We start from the raw sequence: 20,900 nt of genomic DNA, 5'->3' as shown, positions 1-20,900 counted from the left end.
ATCATTCCTCACCCTCCTCAGTCCACAGTCACCTCAGACTCCTCATCATCCCTCACCACTCCTCACTCCACATTCACCTCAGACTCCTCATCATCCCTCACCCTCCTCAGTCCACAGTCACCTCAGACTCCTCATCATTCCTCACCCTCCTCAGTCCACAGTCACCTCAGACTCCTCATCATTCCTCACCCTCCTCAGTCCACAGTCACCTCAGACTCCTCATCATCCCTCACCACTCCTCACTCCACATTCACCTCAGACTCCTCATCATCCACCAGCTCTCCTCAGTCCACAGTCACCTCAGACTCATCTCATCATCCCTCGCCCCTCATCAGTCCACAGTTACCTCAGACTCCTCATCATCCCTCACCCCTCCTCAGTCCACAGTCACCTCAGACTCCTCATCATCCCTCAACCCTCCTCAGTCCACAGTCACCTCAGACTCATCTCATCATCCCTCACCCCTCCTCAGTCCACAGTCACCTCAGACTCGTCTCATCATCCCTCACCACTCCTCAGTCCACAGTCACCTGAGACTATACATCATCCCTCACCTCTCCTCAGTCCACAGTCACCTCAGACTCCTCATCATCGCTCACCCTCCTCAGTCCAGTCACCTCAGACTCGTCTCATCATCCCTCACCCCTCCTCAGTCCACAGTCACCTCAGACTCGTCTCATCATCCCTCACCCCTCCTCAGTCGTCACCTCAGACTCATCATCCCTCACCTCTCCTCAGTCCACAGTCACCTCAGACTCCTCATCATCGCTCACCCTCCTCAGTCCAGTCACCTCAGACTCGTCTCATCATCCCTCACCCCTCCTCAGTCCACAGTCACCTCAGACTCGTCTCATCATCCCTCACCCCTCCTCAGTCGTCACCTCAGACTCATCATCCCTCACCTCTCCTCAGTCCACAGTCACCTCAGACTCCTCATCATCCCTCACCCCTCCTCAGTCCACAGTCACCTCAGACTCCTCATCATCCCTCACCCCTCCTCAGTCCACAGTCACCTCAGACTCCTCATCATTCCTCACCCCTCCTCAGTCCACATTCACCTCAGACTCCTCATCATCCCTCACCCCTCCTCAGTCCACAGTCACCTCAGACTCGTCTCATCATCCCTCACCCCGCCTCAGTCCACAGTCACCTCAGACTCATCATCATCCCTCACCCCTCCTCAGTCCACAGTCACCTCAGACTCGTATCATCATCCCTCACCCCGCCTCAGTCCACAGTCACCTCAGACTCATCATCATCCCTCACCCCTCCTCAGTCCACAGTCACCTCAGACTCAGCTCATCATCCCTCACCCCTCCTCAGTCCGCAGTCACCTCAGACTCCTCATCATCCGCCACCCATCCTCAGTCCACAGTCACCTCAGACTCCTCATCATCCCTCACCACTCCTCAGTCCGCAGTCACCTCAGACTCCTCATCATCCGCCACCCATCCTCAGTCCACAGTCACCTCAGACTCCTCATCATTCCTCACCCTCCTCAGTCCACAGTCACCTCAGACTCCTCATCATCCCTCACCACTCCTCACTCCACATTCACCTCAGACTCCTCATCATCCCTCACCCTCCTCAGTCCACAGTCACCTCAGACTCCTCATCATTCCTCACCCTCCTCAGTCCACAGTCACCTCAGACTCCTCATCATTCCTCACCCTCCTCAGTCCACAGTCACCTCAGACTCCTCATCATCCCTCACCACTCCTCACTCCACATTCACCTCAGACTCCTCATCATCCGCCAGCTCTCCTCAGTCCACAGTCACCTCAGACTCATCTCATCATCCCTCGCCCCTCATCAGTCCACAGTCACCTCAGACTCCTCATCATCCCTCACCCCTCCTCAGTCCACAGTCACCTCAGACTCCTCATCATCCCTCACCCCTCCTCAGTCCACAGTCACCTCAGACTCGTCTCATCATCCCTCACCCCTCCTCAGTCCAGTCACCTCAGACTGCTCTCATCATCCCTCAGCCCTCCTCAGTCCACAGTCACCTCAGACTCGTCTCATCATCCCTCACCCCGCCTCAGTCCACAGTCACCTCAGACTCATCATCATCCCTCACCCCTCCTCAGTCCACAGTCACCTCAGACTCGTATCATCATCCCTCACCGCTCCTCAGTCCACAGTCACCTCAGACTCAGCTCATCATCCCTCACCCCTCCTCAGTCCACAGTCACCTCAGACTCGTCTCATCATCCCTCACACCACCTCAGTCCACAGTCACCTCAGACTCATCATCATCCCTCACCCCTCCTCAGTCCACAGTCACCTCAGACTCCTCATCATCCCTCACCCCTCCTCAGTCCACAGTCACCTCAGACTCGTCTCATCATCCCTCACACCTCCTCAGTCCACAGTCACCTCAGACTCATCATCATCCCTCACCGCTCCTCAGTCCACAGTCACCTCAGACTCATCTCATCATCCCTCACCCCTCCTCAGTCCACAGTCACCTCAGACTCCTCATCATCCCTCACCCCTCCTCAGTCCACAGTCACCTCAGACTCCTCATCATCGCTCACCCCTCCTCAGTCCACAGTCACCTCAGACTCGTCTCATCATCCCTCACCCCTCCTCAGTCCACAGTCACCTCAGACTCCTCATCATCCCTCACCCCTCCTCAGTCCACAGTCACCTCAGACTCCTCATCATCCCTCACCCCTCCTCAGTCCACAGTCACCTCAGACTCCTCATCATCCCTCACCCCTCCTCAGTCCACAGTCACCTCAGACTCCTCATCATCCCTCACCCCTCCTCAGTCCACAGTCACCTCAGACTCGTCTCATCATCCCTCACCCCTCCTCAGTCCACAGTCACCTCAGACTCGTATCATCATCCCTCACCCCTCCTCAGTCCACAGTCACCTCAGACTCGTCTCATCATCCCTCACCCTCCTCAGTCCACAGTCACCTCAGACTCATCATCATCCCTCACCCCTCCTCAGTCCACAGTCACCTCAGACTCCTCATCATCGCTCACCCTCCTCAGTCCAGTCACCTCAGACTCGTCTCATCATCCCTCACCCCTCCTCAGTCCACAGTCACCTCAGACTCCTCATCATCCCTCACCCCTCCTCAGTCCACAGTCACCTCAGACTCGTATCATCATCCCTCACCCCGCCTCAGTCCACAGTCACCTCAGACTCATCATCATCCCTCACCCCTCCTCAGTCCACAGTCACCTCAGACTCAGCTCATCATCCCTCACCCCTCCTCAGTCCGCAGTCACCTCAGACTCCTCATCATCCGCCACCCATCCTCAGTCCACAGTCACCTCAGACTCCTCATCATCCCTCACCACTCCTCAGTCCGCAGTCACCTCAGACTCCTCATCATCCGCCACCCATCCTCAGTCCACAGTCACCTCAGACTCCTCATCATTCCTCACCCTCCTCAGTCCACAGTCACCTCAGACTCCTCATCATCCCTCACCACTCCTCACTCCACATTCACCTCAGACTCCTCATCATCCCTCACCCTCCTCAGTCCACAGTCACCTCAGACTCCTCATCATTCCTCACCCTCCTCAGTCCACAGTCACCTCAGACTCCTCATCATTCCTCACCCTCCTCAGTCCACAGTCACCTCAGACTCCTCATCATCCCTCACCACTCCTCACTCCACATTCACCTCAGACTCCTCATCATCCACCAGCTCTCCTCAGTCCACAGTCACCTCAGACTCATCTCATCATCCCTCGCCCCTCATCAGTCCACAGTTACCTCAGACTCCTCATCATCCCTCACCCCTCCTCAGTCCACAGTCACCTCAGACTCCTCATCATCCCTCACCCCTCCTCAGTCCACAGTCACCTCAGACTCATCTCATCATCCCTCACCCCTCCTCAGTCCACAGTCACCTCAGACTCGTCTCATCATCCCTCACCACTCCTCAGTCCACAGTCACCTGAGACTATACATCATCCCTCACCTCTCCTCAGTCCACAGTCACCTCAGACTCCTCATCATCGCTCACCCTCCTCAGTCCAGTCACCTCAGACTCGTCTCATCATCCCTCACCCCTCCTCAGTCCACAGTCACCTCAGACTCGTCTCATCATCCCTCACCCCTCCTCAGTCGTCACCTCAGACTCATCATCCCTCACCTCTCCTCAGTCCACAGTCACCTCAGACTCCTCATCATCGCTCACCCTCCTCAGTCCAGTCACCTCAGACTCGTCTCATCATCCCTCACCCCTCCTCAGTCCACAGTCACCTCAGACTCGTCTCATCATCCCTCACCCCTCCTCAGTCGTCACCTCAGACTCATCATCCCTCACCTCTCCTCAGTCCACAGTCACCTCAGACTCCTCATCATCCCTCACCCCTCCTCAGTCCACAGTCACCTCAGACTCCTCATCATCCCTCACCCCTCCTCAGTCCACAGTCACCTCAGACTCCTCATCATTCCTCACCCCTCCTCAGTCCACATTCACCTCAGACTCCTCATCATCCCTCACCCCTCCTCAGTCCACAGTCACCTCAGACTCGTCTCATCATCCCTCACCCCGCCTCAGTCCACAGTCACCTCAGACTCATCATCATCCCTCACCCCTCCTCAGTCCACAGTCACCTCAGACTCGTATCATCATCCCTCACCCCGCCTCAGTCCACAGTCACCTCAGACTCATCATCATCCCTCACCCCTCCTCAGTCCACAGTCACCTCAGACTCAGCTCATCATCCCTCACCCCTCCTCAGTCCGCAGTCACCTCAGACTCCTCATCATCCGCCACCCATCCTCAGTCCACAGTCACCTCAGACTCCTCATCATCCCTCACCACTCCTCAGTCCGCAGTCACCTCAGACTCCTCATCATCCGCCACCCATCCTCAGTCCACAGTCACCTCAGACTCCTCATCATTCCTCACCCTCCTCAGTCCACAGTCACCTCAGACTCCTCATCATCCCTCACCACTCCTCACTCCACATTCACCTCAGACTCCTCATCATCCCTCACCCTCCTCAGTCCACAGTCACCTCAGACTCCTCATCATTCCTCACCCTCCTCAGTCCACAGTCACCTCAGACTCCTCATCATTCCTCACCCTCCTCAGTCCACAGTCACCTCAGACTCCTCATCATCCCTCACCACTCCTCACTCCACATTCACCTCAGACTCCTCATCATCCGCCAGCTCTCCTCAGTCCACAGTCACCTCAGACTCATCTCATCATCCCTCGCCCCTCATCAGTCCACAGTCACCTCAGACTCCTCATCATCCCTCACCCCTCCTCAGTCCACAGTCACCTCAGACTCCTCATCATCCCTCACCCCTCCTCAGTCCACAGTCACCTCAGACTCGTCTCATCATCCCTCACCCCTCCTCAGTCCAGTCACCTCAGACTGCTCTCATCATCCCTCAGCCCTCCTCAGTCCACAGTCACCTCAGACTCGTCTCATCATCCCTCACCCCGCCTCAGTCCACAGTCACCTCAGACTCATCATCATCCCTCACCCCTCCTCAGTCCACAGTCACCTCAGACTCGTATCATCATCCCTCACCGCTCCTCAGTCCACAGTCACCTCAGACTCAGCTCATCATCCCTCACCCCTCCTCAGTCCACAGTCACCTCAGACTCGTCTCATCATCCCTCACACCACCTCAGTCCACAGTCACCTCAGACTCATCATCATCCCTCACCCCTCCTCAGTCCACAGTCACCTCAGACTCCTCATCATCCCTCACCCCTCCTCAGTCCACAGTCACCTCAGACTCGTCTCATCATCCCTCACACCTCCTCAGTCCACAGTCACCTCAGACTCATCATCATCCCTCACCGCTCCTCAGTCCACAGTCACCTCAGACTCATCTCATCATCCCTCACCCCTCCTCAGTCCACAGTCACCTCAGACTCCTCATCATCCCTCACCCCTCCTCAGTCCACAGTCACCTCAGACTCCTCATCATCGCTCACCCCTCCTCAGTCCACAGTCACCTCAGACTCGTCTCATCATCCCTCACCCCTCCTCAGTCCACAGTCACCTCAGACTCCTCATCATCCCTCACCCCTCCTCAGTCCACAGTCACCTCAGACTCCTCATCATCCCTCACCCCTCCTCAGTCCACAGTCACCTCAGACTCCTCATCATCCCTCACCCCTCCTCAGTCCACAGTCACCTCAGACTCCTCATCATCCCTCACCCCTCCTCAGTCCACAGTCACCTCAGACTCGTCTCATCATCCCTCACCCCTCCTCAGTCCACAGTCACCTCAGACTCGTATCATCATCCCTCACCCCTCCTCAGTCCACAGTCACCTCAGACTCGTCTCATCATCCCTCACCCTCCTCAGTCCACAGTCACCTCAGACTCATCATCATCCCTCACCCCTCCTCAGTCCACAGTCACCTCAGACTCCTCATCATCGCTCACCCTCCTCAGTCCAGTCACCTCAGACTCGTCTCATCATCCCTCACCCCTCCTCAGTCCACAGTCACCTCAGACTCCTCATCATCCCTCACCGCTCCTCAGTCCACAGTCACCTCAGACTCGTCTCATCATCCGTCACCTCTCCTCAGTCCACAGTCACCTCAGACTCATCATCATCCCTCACCCCTCATCAGTCCACAGTCACCTCAGACTCGTCTCATCATCCCTCATCCCTCCTCAGTCCACAGTCACCTCAGACTCCTCATCCCTCACCCCACCTCAGTCCAGTCACCTCAGACTCGTCTCATCATCCCTCACCCCTCCTCAGTCCACAGTCACCTCAGACTCCTCATCATCCCTCTCCCCTCCTCAGTCCACAATCACCTCAGACTCCTCATCATCCCTCACCCCTCCTCAGTCCACAATCACCTCAGACTCCTCATCATCCCTCACCCCTCCTCAGTCCACAGTCACCTCAGACACGTCTCATCATCACTCACACCTCTTCAGTCCACAGTCACCTCAGACTCGTCTCATCATCCCTCTCCCCTCCTCACTCCAAATTCACCTCAGACTCGTCTCATTATCCCTCACACCTCTTCAGTCCACAGTCACCTCAGACTGGTCTCATCATCCCTCTCCCCTCCTCACTCCAAATTCACCTCAGACTCGTCTCATTATCCCTCACCCTTCCTCAGTCCACAGTCACCTCAGACTCGTCCCATCATCCCTCTCCCCTCCTCAGTCCAGTCACCTCAGACTCTACAACATCCCTCACCCTTCCTCAGTCCACAGTCACCTCAGACTCGTCTCATCATCCGTCACCCCTCCTCAGTCCACAGTCACCTCAGACTCATCATCATCCCTCACCCCTCCTCAGTCCACAGTCACCTCAGACTCGTCTCATCATCCCTCATCCCTCCTCAGTCCACAGTCACCTCAGACTCCTCATCCCTCACCCCACCTCAGTCCAGTCACCTCAGACTCGTCTCATCATCCCTCACCCCTCCTCAGTCCACAGTCACCTCAGACTCCTCATCATCCCTCTCCCCTCCTCAGTCCACAATCACCTCAGACTCCTCATCATCCCTCACCCCTCCTCAGTCCACAATCACCTCAGACTCCTCATCATCCCTCACCCCTCCTCAGTCCACAGTCACCTCAGACACGTCTCATCATCACTCACACCTCTTCAGTCCACAGTCACCTCAGACTCGTCTCATCATCCCTCTCCCCTCCTCACTCCAAATTCACCTCAGACTCGTCTCATTATCCCGCACACCTCTTCAGTCCACAGTCACCTCAGACTGGTCTCATCATCCCTCTCCCCTCCTCACTCCAAATTCACCTCAGACTCGTCTCATTATCCCTCTCCCCTCCTCAGTCCAGTCACCTCAGACTCTACAACATCCCTCACTCTTCCTCAGTCCACATTCACCTCCGACTCCTCATCATCCCTCACCCCTCCTCCGTCCACTGTCACCTCAGACTTGTCTCATCAACCCTCATCCCTCCTCAGTCCACAGTCACCTCAGACTCGTCTCATCATCCCTCTCCCCTCCTCAGTCCAGTCACCTCAGACTCTACATTATCCCTCACCCTTCCTCAGTCCACAGTCACCTCCGACTCCTCATCATCCCTCACCCCTCCTCCGTCCACTGTCACCTCAGACTTGTCTCATCAACCCTCATCCCTCCTCAGTCCACAATCACCTCAGACTCCTCATCATCCCTCACCCCTCCTCAGTCCACAGTCACCTCAGACACGTCTCATCATCGCTCACCCTCCTCAGACCACAGTCACCTCAGACTCCTCATCATCCCTCACCCCTCCTGTCCACAGTCACCTCAGACTCGTCTCATCATCCCTCACCGCTCCTCAGTCCACAGTCACCTCAGACTCGTCTCATCATCCCTCTCCCTTCCTCAGTCCAGTCACCTCAGACTCTACATCATCCCTCACCCTTCCTCAGTCCACAGTCACCTCAGACTCGTCTCATCATCCCTCTCCCTTCCTCAGTCCAGTCACCTCAGACTCTACATCATCCCTCACCCTTCCTCAGTCCAGTCACCTCAGACTCTACATCATTCCTCACCACTCCTCAGTCCACAGTCACCTCAGACTCGTCTCATCATCCCTCACCCCTCCTCAGTCCACAGTCACCTCCGACTCCTCATCATCCCTCACCCCTCCTCCGTCCACAGTCACCTCAGACTCGTCTCATCATCCCTCTCCCCTCCTCAGTCCAGTCACCTCAGACTCTACATCATCCCTCACCCTTCCTCAGTCCACAGTCACCTCCGACTCCTCATCATCCCTCACCCCTCCTCCGTCCACTGTCACCTCAGACTTGTCTCATCATCCCTCATCCCTCCTCAGTCCAGTCACCTCAGACTCGTCTCATCATCCCTCACCCCTCCTCCGTCCACTGTCACCTCAGACTCGTCTCATCATCCCTCATCCCTCCTCAGTCCACAGTCACCTCAGACTTGTCTCATCATCGCTCACCCTCCTCAGTCCACAGTCACCTCAGACTCCTCATCATCCCTCACCCCTCCTCAGTCCACAGTCACCTCAGACTCGTCTCATCATCCCTCACCGCTCCTGTCCAGTCACCTCAGACTCGTCTCATCTTCCCTCATCCCTCCTCAGTCCACAGTCACCTCAGACTCGTCTCATCATCCCTCACCCCTCCTCAGTCCACAGTCACCTCAGACTCATCTCATCATCGCTCTCATCTCCTCAGTCCACAGTCACCTCAGACTCCTCACCATCGCTCACCCTCCTCAGTCCACAGTCACCTCAGACTTCTCATCATCCCTCACCTCTCCTCAGTCCACAGTCACCTCAGACTTGTCTCATCATCCCTCATCCCTCCTCAGTCCACAGTCACCTCAGACTCCTCATCATCACTCACACCTCCTCAGTCCACAGTCACCTCAGACTCGTCTCATCATCCCTCACCACTCCTCAGTCCACAGTCACCTCAGACTCGTCTCATCATCCCTCACCACTCCTCAATCCAGTCACCTCAGACTCGTCTCATCATCCCTCACCCCTCCTCAGTCCAGTCACCTCAGACTCCTCATCATCGCTCACCCTCCTCAGTCCAGTCACCTCAGACACGTCTCATCATCGCTCACCCTCCTCAGTCCACAGTCACCTCAGACTCGTCTCATCATCCCTCATCCCTCCTCAGTCCACAGTCACCTCAGACTCCTCATCATCCCTCACCCCTCCTCAGTCCACAGTCTCCTCAGACTCCTCATCATCCCTCACCCCTCCTCAGTCCACAGTCTCCTCAGACTCCTCATCATCCCTCACCCCTCCTCAGTCCACAGTCACCTCAGACTCGTATCATCATCCCTCACCCCTCCTCAGTCCACAGTCACCTCAGACTCGTATCATCATCCCTCACCCCTCCTCAGTCCACAGTCTCCTCAGACTCCTCATCATCCCTCACCCCTCCTCAGTCCACAGTCACCTCAGACACGTCTCATCATCCCTCACCCCTCCTCAGTCCACAGTCACCTCAGACTCGTATCATCATCCCTCACCCCGCCACAGTCCACAGTCACCTCAGACTCATCATCATCCCTCACCCCTCCTCAGTTCACAGTCACCTCAGACTCGTCTCATCATCCCTCACCCCTCCTCAGTCCACAGTCACCTCACACTCGTCTCATCATCCCTCACCCCTCCTCAGTCCACAGTCACCTCAGACTCATCTCATCATCCCTCACCCCTCCTCAGTCCACAGTCACCTCAGACTCGTCTCATCATCCCTCACCACTCCTCAGTCCACAGTCACCTGAGACTATACATCATCCCTCACCTCTCCTCAGTCCACAGTCACCTCAGACTCCTCATCATCGCTCACCCTCCTCAGTCCAGTCACCTCAGACTCGTCTCATCATCCCTCACCCCTCCTCAGTCCACAGTCACCTCAGACTCGTCTCATCATCCCTCACCCCTCCTCAGTCGTCACCTCAGACTCATCATCCCTCACCTCTCCTCAGTCCACAGTCACCTCAGACTCCTCATCATCGCTCACCCTCCTCAGTCCAGTCACCTCAGACTCGTCTCATCATCCCTCACCCCTCCTCAGTCCACAGTCACCTCAGACTCGTCTCATCATCCCTCACCTCTCCTCAGTCCACAGTCACCTCAGACTCCTCATCATCCCTCACGCCTCCTCAGTCCACAGTCACCTCAGACTCCTCATCATCCCTCACCCCTCCTCAGTCCACAGTCACCTCAGACTCCTCATCATCCCTCACCCCTCCTCAGTCCACAGTCACCTCAGACTCCTCATCATCCCTCACCCCTCCTCAGTCCACATTCACCTCAGACTCCTCATCATCCCTCACCCCTCCTCAGTCCACAGTCACCTCAGACTCGCCTCATCATCCCTCACCCCGCCTCAGTCCACAGTCACCTCAGACTCATCATCATCCCTCACCCCTCCTCAGTCCACAGTCACCTCAGACTCGTATCATCATCCCTCACCCCGCCTCAGTCCACAGTCACCTCAGACTCAGCTCATCATCCCTCACCCCTACTCAGTCCGCAGTCACCTCAGACTCCTCATCATCCGCCACCCATCCTCAGTCCACAGTCACCTCAGACTCCTCATCATCCCTCTCCCTTCCTCAGTCCGCAGTCACCTCAGACTCAGCTCATCATCCCTCACCCCTACTCAGTCCGCAGTCACCTCAGACTCCTCATCATCCGCCACCCATCCTCAGTCCACAGTCACCTCAGACTCCTCATCATCCCTCACCACTCCTCAGTCCACAGTCACCTCAGACTCATCATCATCCCTCACCCCTCCTCAGTCCACAGTCACCTCAGACTCGTATCATCATCCCTCACCCCGCCTCAGTCCACAGTCACCTCAGACTCATCATCATCCCTCACCCCTCCTCAGTCCACAGTCACCTCAGACTCAGCTCATCATCCCTCACCCCTCCTCAGTCCGCAGTCACCTCAGACTCCTCATCATCCGCCACCCATCCTCAGTCCACAGTCACCTCAGACTCCTCATCATCCCTCACCACTCCTCAGTCCGCAGTCACCTCAGACTCCTCATCATCCGCCACCCATCCTCAGTCCACAGTCACCTCAGACTCCTCATCATTCCTCACCCTCCTCAGTCCACAGTCACCTCAGACTCCTCATCATCCCTCACCACTCCTCACTCCACATTCACCTCAGACTCCTCATCATCCCTCACCCTCCTCAGTCCACAGTCACCTCAGACTCCTCATCATTCCTCACCCTCCTCAGTCCACAGTCACCTCAGACTCCTCATCATTCCTCACCCTCCTCAGTCCACAGTCACCTCAGACTCCTCATCATCCCTCACCACTCCTCACTCCACATTCACCTCAGACTCCTCATCATCCGCCAGCTCTCCTCAGTCCACAGTCACCTCAGACTCATCTCATCATCCCTCGCCCCTCATCAGTCCACAGTCACCTCAGACTCCTCATCATCCCTCACCCCTCCTCAGTCCACAGTCACCTCAGACTCCTCATCATCCCTCACCCCTCCTCAGTCCACAGTCACCTCAGACTCGTCTCATCATCCCTCACCCCTCCTCAGTCCAGTCACCTCAGACTGCTCTCATCATCCCTCAGCCCTCCTCAGTCCACAGTCACCTCAGACTCGTCTCATCATCCCTCACCCCGCCTCAGTCCACAGTCACCTCAGACTCATCATCATCCCTCACCCCTCCTCAGTCCACAGTCACCTCAGACTCGTATCATCATCCCTCACCGCTCCTCAGTCCACAGTCACCTCAGACTCAGCTCATCATCCCTCACCCCTCCTCAGTCCACAGTCACCTCAGACTCGTCTCATCATCCCTCACACCACCTCAGTCCACAGTCACCTCAGACTCATCATCATCCCTCACCCCTCCTCAGTCCACAGTCACCTCAGACTCCTCATCATCCCTCACCCCTCCTCAGTCCACAGTCACCTCAGACTCGTCTCATCATCCCTCACACCTCCTCAGTCCACAGTCACCTCAGACTCATCATCATCCCTCACCGCTCCTCAGTCCACAGTCACCTCAGACTCATCTCATCATTCCTCACCCCTCCTCAGTCCACAGTCACCTCAGACTCCTCATCATCGCTCACCCCTCCTCAGTCCACAGTCACCTCAGACTCGTCTCATCATCCCTCACCCCTCCTCAGTCCACAGTCACCTCAGACTCCTCATCATCCCTCACCCCTCCTCAGTCCACAGTCACCTCAGACTCCTCATCATCCCTCACCCCTCCTCAGTCCACAGTCACCTCAGACTCCTCATCATCCCTCACCCCTCCTCAGTCCACAGTCACCTCAGACTCCTCATCATCCCTCACCCCTCCTCAGTCCACAGTCACCTCAGACTCGTCTCATCATCCCTCACCCCTCCTCAGTCCACAGTCACCTCAGACTCGTATCATCATCCCTCACCCCTCCTCAGTCCACAGTCACCTCAGACTCGTCTCATCATCCCTCACCCTCCTCAGTCCACAGTCACCTCAGACTCATCATCATCCCTCACCCCTCCTCAGTCCACAGTCACCTCAGACTCAGCTCATCATCCCTCACCCCTCCTCAGTCCGCAGTCACCTCAGACTCCTCATCATCCGCCACCCATCCTCAGTCCACAGTCACCTCAGACTCCTCATCATCCCTCACCACTCCTCAGTCCGCAGTCACCTCAGACTCCTCATCATCCGCCACCCATCCTCAGTCCACAGTCACCTCAGACTCCTCATCATTCCTCACCCTCCTCAGTCCACAGTCACCTCAGACTCCTCATCATCCCTCACCACTCCTCACTCCACATTCACCTCAGACTCCTCATCATCCCTCACCCTCCTCAGTCCACAGTCACCTCAGACTCCTCATCATTCCTCACCCTCCTCAGTCCACAGTCACCTCAGACTCCTCATCATTCCTCACCCTCCTCAGTCCGCAGTCACCTCAGACTCCTCATCATCCGCCACCCATCCTCAGTCCACAGTCACCTCAGACTCCTCATCATCCCTCACCACTCCTCAGTCCGCAGTCACCTCAGACTCCTCATCATCCGCCACCCATCCTCAGTCCACAGTCACCTCAGACTCCTCATCATTCCTCACCCTCCTCAGTCCACAGTCACCTCAGACTCCTCATCATCCCTCACCACTCCTCACTCCACATTCACCTCAGACTCCTCATCATCCCTCACCCTCCTCAGTCCACAGTCACCTCAGACTCCTCATCATCCCTCACCACTCCTCACTCCACATTCACCTCAGACTCCTCATCATCCGCCAGCTCTCCTCAGTCCACAGTCACCTCAGACTCATCTCATCATCCCTCGCCCCTCATCAGTCCACAGTCACCTCAGACTCCTCATCATCCCTCACCCCTCCTCAGTCCACAGTCACCTCAGACTCGTCTCATCATCCCTCACCCCTCCTCAGTCCAGTCACCTCAGACTGCTCTCATCATCCCTCAGCCCTCCTCAGTCCACAGTCACCTCAGACTCGTCTCATCATCCCTCACCCCGCCTCAGTCCACAGTCACCTCAGACTCATCATCATCCCTCACCCCTCCTCAGTCCACAGTCACCTCAGACTCGTATCATCATCCCTCACCCCTCCTCAGTCCACAGTCACCTCAGACTCGTCTCATCATCCCTCACCCCGCCTCAGTCCACAGTCACCTCAGACTCATCATCATCCCTCACCCCTCCTCAGTCCACAGTCACCTCAGACTCGTCTCATCATCCCTCCCCCTCCTCAGTCCACAGTCACCTCAGACTGGTCTCATCATCCCTCTCCCCTCCTCACTCCAAATTCACCTCAGACTCGTTTCATTATCCCTCACCCTTCCTCAGTCCACAGTCACCTCAGACTCGTCCCATCATCCCTCTCCCCTCCTCAGTCCAGTCACCTCAGACTCTACAACATCCCTCACCCTTCCTCAGTCCACAGTCACCTCCGACTCCTCATCATCCCTCACCCCTCCTCCGTCCACTGTCACCTCAGACTTGTCTCATCAACCCTCATCCCTCCTCAGTCCACAGTCACCTCAGACTCGTCTCATCATCCCTCTCCCCTCCTCAGTCCAGTCACCTCAGACTCTACATCATCCCTCACCCTTCCTCAGTCCACGGTCACCTCCGACTCCTCATCATCCCTCACCCCTCCTCCGTCCACTGTCACCTCAGACTTGTCTCATCAACCCTCATCCCTCCTCAGTCCACAGTCACCTCAGACTCGTCTCATCATCCCTCACCCCTCCTCCGCCCAGTCACCTCAGACTTGTCTCATCATCGCTCACCCTCCTCAGTCCACAGTCACCTCAGACTCCTCATCATCCCTCACCCCTCCTGTCCACAGTCACCTCAGACTCGTCTCATCATCCCTCACCGATCCTCAGTCCACAGTCACCTCAGACTCGTCTCATCATCCCTCTCCCTTCCTCAGTCCAGTCACCTCAGACTCTACATCATCCCTCACCCTTCCTCAGTCCACAGTCACCTCAGACTCGTCTCATCATCCCTCTCCCCTCCTCAGTCCAGTCACCTCAGACTCTACATCATTCCTCACCACTCCTCAGTCCACAGTCACCTCAGACTCGTCTCATCATCCCTCACCCCTCCTCAGTCCACAGTCACCTCCGACTCCTCATCATCCCTCACCCCTCCTCCGTCCACAGTCACCTCAGACTCGTCTCATCATCCCTCTCCCCTCCTCAGTCCAGTCACCTCAGACTCTACATCATCCCTCACCCTTCCTCAGTCCACAGTCACCTCCGACTCCTCATCATCCCTCACCCCTCCTCCGTCCACTGTCACCTCAGACTTGTCTCATCATCCCTCATCCCTCCTCAGTCCAGTCACCTCAGACTCGTCTCATCATCCCTCACCCCTCCTCCGTCCACTGTCACCTCAGACTCGTCTCATCATCCCTCATCCCTCCTCAGTCCACAGTCACCTCAGACTTGTCTCATCATCGCTCACCCTCCTCAGTCCACAGTCACCTCAGACTCCCCATCATCCCTCTCCCCTCCTCAGTCCACAGTCACCTCAGACTCGTCTCATCATCCCTCACCCCTCCTCAGTCCACAGTCACCTCAGACTCCTCATCATCCCTCACCCCTCCTCAGTCCACAGTCACCTCAGACTCCTCATCATCCCTCACCCCTCCTCAGTCCACAGTCACCTCAGACTCGTCTCATCATCCCTCACCGCTCCTGTCCAGTCACCTCAGACTCGTCTCATCATCCCTCACCCCTCCTCAGTCCACAGTCACCTCAGACTCATCTCATCATCGCTCTCATCTCCTCAGTCCACAGTCACCTCAGACTCCTCATCATCGCTCACCCTCCTCAGTCCACAGTCACCTCAGACTCCTCATCATCCCTCACCTCTCCTCAGTCCACAGTCACCTCAGACTCATCATCATCCCTCACCCCTCCTCAGTCCACAGTCACCTCAGACTCGTCTCATCATCCCTCCCCCTCCTCAGTCCACAGTCACCTCAGACTGGTCTCATCATCCCTCTCCCCTCCTCACTCCAAATTCACCTCAGACTCGTTTCATTATCCCTCACCCTTCCTCAGTCCACAGTCACCTCAGACTCGTCCCATCATCCCTCTCCCCTCCTCAGTCCAGTCACCTCAGACTCTACAACATCCCTCACCCTTCCTCAGTCCACAGTCACCTCAGACTCGTCTCATCATCCCTCACCACTCCTCAGTCCACAGTCACCTCAGACTCGTCTCATCATCCCTCACCACTCCTCAATCCAGTCACCTCAGACTCGTCTCATCATCCCTCACCCCTCCTCAGTCCAGTCACCTCAGACTCCTCATCATCGCTCACCCTCCTCAGTCCAGTCACCTCAGACACGTCTCATCATCGCTCACCCTCCTCAGTCCACAGTCACCTCAGACTCGTCTCATCATCCCTCATCCCTCCTCAGTCCACAGTCACCTCAGACTCCTCATCATCCCTCCCCCCTCCTCAGTCCACAGTCTCCTCAGACTCCTCATCATCCCTCACCCCTCCTCAGTCCACAGTCTCCTCAGACTCCTCATCATCCCTCACCCCTCCTCAGTACACAGTCACCTCAGACTCGTATCATCATCCCTCACCCCTCCTCAGTCCACAGTCACCTCAGACTCGTATCATCATCCCTCACCCCTCCTCAGTCCACAGTCTCCTCAGACTCCTCATCATCCCTCACCCCTCCTCAGTCCACAGTCACCTCAGACACGTCTCATCATCCCTCACCCTCCTCAGTCCACAGTCACCTCAGACTCCTCATCATTCCTCACCCTCCTCAGTCCACAGTCACCTCAGACTCCTGATCATTCCTCACCCTCCTCAGTCCGCAGTCACCTCAGACTCCTCATCATCCGCCACCCATCCTCAGTCCACAGTCACCTCAGACTCCTCATCATCCCTCACCACTCCTCAGTCCGCAGTCACCTCAGACTCCTCATCATCCGCCACCCATCCTCAGTCCACAGTCACCTCAGACTCCTCATCATTCCTCACCCTCCTCAGTCCACAGTCACCTCAGACTCCTCATCATCCCTCACCACTCCTCACTCCACATTCACCTCAGACTCCTCATCATCCCTCACCCTCCTCAGTCCACAGTCACCTCAGACTCCTCATCATCCCTCACCACTCCTCACTCCACATTCACCTCAGACTCCTCATCATCCGCCAGCTCTCCTCAGTCCACAGTCACCTCAGACTCATCTCATCATCCCTCGCCCCTCATCAGTCCACAGTCACCTCAGACTCCTCATCATCCCTCACCCCTCCTCAGTCCACAGTCACCTCAGACTCGTCTCATCATCCCTCACCCCTCCTCAGTCCAGTCACCTCAGACTGCTCTCATCATCCCTCAGCCCTCCTCAGTCCACAGTCACCTCAGACTCGTCTCATCATCCCTCACCCCGCCTCAGTCCACAGTCACCTCAGACTCATCATCATCCCTCACCCCTCCTCAGTCCACAGTCACCTCAGACTCGTATCATCATCCCTCACCCCTCCTCAGTCCACAGTCACCTCAGACTCGTCTCATCATCCCTCACCCCGCCTCAGTCCACAGTCACCTCAGACTCATCATCATCCCTCACCCCTCCTCAGTCCACAGTCACCTCAGACTCGTCTCATCATCCCTCCCCCTCCTCAGTCCACAGTCACCTCAGACTGGTCTCATCATCCCTCTCCCCTCCTCACTCCAAATTCACCTCAGACTCGTTTCATTATCCCTCACCCTTCCTCAGTCCACAGTCACCTCAGACTCGTCCCATCATCCCTCTCCCCTCCTCAGTCCAGTCACCTCAGACTCTACAACATCCCTCACCCTTCCTCAGTCCACAGTCACCTCCGACTCCTCATCATCCCTCACCCCTCCTCCGTCCACTGTCACCTCAGACTTGTCTCATCAACCCTCATCCCTCCTCAGTCCACAGTCACCTCAGACTCGTCTCATCATCCCTCTCCCCTCCTCAGTCCAGTCACCTCAGACTCTACATCATCCCTCACCCTTCCTCAGTCCACAGTCACCTCCGACTCCTCATCATCCCTCACCCCTCCTCCGTCCACTGTCACCTCAGACTTGTCTCATCAACCCTCATCCCTCCTCAGTCCACAGTCACCTCAGACTCGTCTCATCATCCCTCACCCCTCCTCCGCCCAGTCACCTCAGACTTGTCTCATCATCGCTCACCCTCCTCAGTCCACAGTCACCTCAGACTCCTCATCATCCCTCACCCCTCCTGTCCACAGTCACCTCAGACTCGTCTCATCATCCCTCACCGATCCTCAGTCCACAGTCACCTCAGACTCGTCTCATCATCCCTCTCCCTTCCTCAGTCCAGTCACCTCAGACTCTACATCATCCCTCACCCTTCCTCAGTCCACAGTCACCTCAGACTCGTCTCATCATCCCTCTCCCCTCCTCAGTCCAGTCACCTCAGACTCTACATCATTCCTCACCACTCCTCAGTCCACAGTCACCTCAGACTCGTCTCATCATCCCTCACCCCTCCTCAGTCCACAGTCACCTCCGACTCCTCATCATCCCTCACCCCTCCTCCGTCCACAGTCACCTCAGACTCGTCTCATCATCCCTCTCCCCTCCTCAGTCCAGTCACCTCAGACTCTACATCATCCCTCACCCTTCCTCAGTCCACAGTCACCTCCGACTCCTCATCATCCCTCACCCCTCCTCCGTCCACTGTCACCTCAGACTTGTCTCATCATCCCTCATCCCTCCTCAGTCCAGTCACCTCAGACTCGTCTCATCATCCCTCACCCCTCCTCCGTCCACTGTCACCTCAGACTCGTCTCATCATCCCTCATCCCTCCTCAGTCCAAAGTCACCTCAGACTTGTCTCATCATCGCTCACCCTCCTCAGTCCACAGTCACCTCAGACTCCCCATCATCCCTCTCCCCTCCTCAGTCCACAGTCACCTCAGACTCGTCTCATCATCCCTCACCCCTCCTCAGTCCACAGTCACCTCAGACTCCTCATCATCCCTCACCCCTCCTCAGTCCACAGTCACCTCAGACTCCTCATCATCCCTCACCCCTCCTCAGTCCACAGTCACCTCAGACTCGTCTCATCATCCCTCACCGCTCCTGTCCAGTCACCTCAGACTCGTCTCATCATCCCTCACCCCTCCTCAGTCCACAGTCACCTCAGACTCATCTCATCATCGCTCTCATCTCCTCAGTCCACAGTCACCTCAGACTCCTCATCATCGCTCACCCTCCTCAGTCCACAGTCACCTCAGACTCCTCATCATCCCTCACCTCTCCTCAGTCCACAGTCACCTCAGACTCGTCTCATCATCCCTCACCACTCCTCAGTCCACAGTCACCTCAGACTCGTCTCATCATCCCTCACCACTCCTCAATCCAGTCACCTCAGACTCGTCTCATCATCCCTCACCCCTCCTCAGTCCAGTCACCTCAGACTCCTCATCATCGCTCACCCTCCTCAGTCCAGTCACCTCAGACACGTCTCATCATCGCTCACCCTCCTCAGTCCACAGTCACCTCAGACTCGTCTCATCATCCCTCATCCCTCCTCAGTCCACAGTCACCTCAGACTCCTCATCATCCCTCCCCCCTCCTCAGTCCACAGTCTCCTCAGACTCCTCATCATCCCTCACCCCTCCTCAGTCCACAGTCTCCTCAGACTCCTCATCATCCCTCACCCCTCCTCAGTACACAGTCACCTCAGACTCGTATCATCATCCCTCACCCCTCCTCAGTCCACAGTCACCTCAGACTCGTATCATCATCCCTCACCCCTCCTCAGTCCACAGTCTCCTCAGACTCCTCATCATCCCTCACCCCTCCTCAGTCCACAGTCACCTCAGACACGTCTCATCATCCCTCACCCCTCCTCAGTCCACAGTCACCTCAGACTCGTATCATCATCCCTCACCCCGCCACAGTCCACAGTCACCTCAGACTCATCATCCCTCACCCCTCCTCAGTTCACAGTCACCTCAGACTCGTCTCATCATCCCTCACCACTCCTCAGTCCAGTCACCTCAGACTCCTCATCATCGCTCACCCTCCTCAGTCCAGTCACCTCAGACTCGTCTCATCATCACTCACACCTCCTCAGTCCACAGTCACCTCAGACTCGTCTCATCATCCCTCACCCCTCCTCAGTCCAGTCACCTCAGACTCGTCTCATCATCCCTCACCCCTCCTCAGTCCACAGTCACCTCACACTCGTCTCATCATCCCTCACCCCTCCTCAGTCCACAGTCACCTCAGACTCATCTCATCATCCCTCACCCCTCCTCAGTCCACAGTCACCTCAGACTCGTCTCATCATCCCTCACCACTCCTCAGTCCACAGTCACCTGAGACTATACATCATCCCTCACCTCTCCTCAGTCCACAGTCACCTCAGACTCCTCATCATCGCTCACCCTCCTCAGTCCAGTCACCTCAGACTCGTCTCATCATCCCTCACCCCTCCTCAGTCCACAGTCACCTCAGACTCGTCTCATCATCCCTCACCCCTCCTCAGTCGTCACCTCAGACTCATCATCCCTCACCTCTCCTCAGTCCACAGTCACCTCAGACTCCTCATCATCGCTCACCCTCCTCAGTCCAGTCACCTCAGACTCGTCTCATCATCCCTCACCCCTCCTCAGTCCACAGTCACCTCAGACTCGTCTCATCATCCCTCACCCCTCCTCAGTCGTCACCTCAGACTCATCATCCCTCACCTCTCCTCAGTCCACAGTCACCTCAGACTCCTCATCATCCCTCACCCCTCCTCAGTCCACAGTCACCTCAGACTCCTCATCATCCCTCACCCCTCCTCAGTCCACAGTCACCTCAGACTCCTCATCATCCCTCACCCCTCCTCAGTCCACATTCACCTCAGACTCCTCATCATCCCTCACCCCTCCTCAGTCCACAGTCACCTCAGACTCGTCTCATCATCCCTCACCCCGCCTCA

At 56.4% G+C, this 20,900-nt stretch overlaps 1 protein-coding gene across 1 annotated transcript in view; it reads left to right on the top strand.

Annotated features, from left to right (window-relative positions):
• The window catches only part of LOC140719149 (zinc-binding protein A33-like), a 193,157-nt gene that overhangs the window by 111,621 nt on the left and 60,636 nt on the right, over positions 1-20,900 (top strand). The window lies entirely within an intron of this gene.

This window comes from Hemitrygon akajei, chromosome 2 (assembly GCF_048418815.1).
Source record: "Hemitrygon akajei chromosome 2, sHemAka1.3, whole genome shotgun sequence".
Lineage (NCBI taxonomy): Eukaryota > Metazoa > Chordata > Chondrichthyes > Myliobatiformes > Dasyatidae > Hemitrygon > Hemitrygon akajei.
This window is presented reverse-complemented; position numbering and strand designations above follow the sequence as displayed.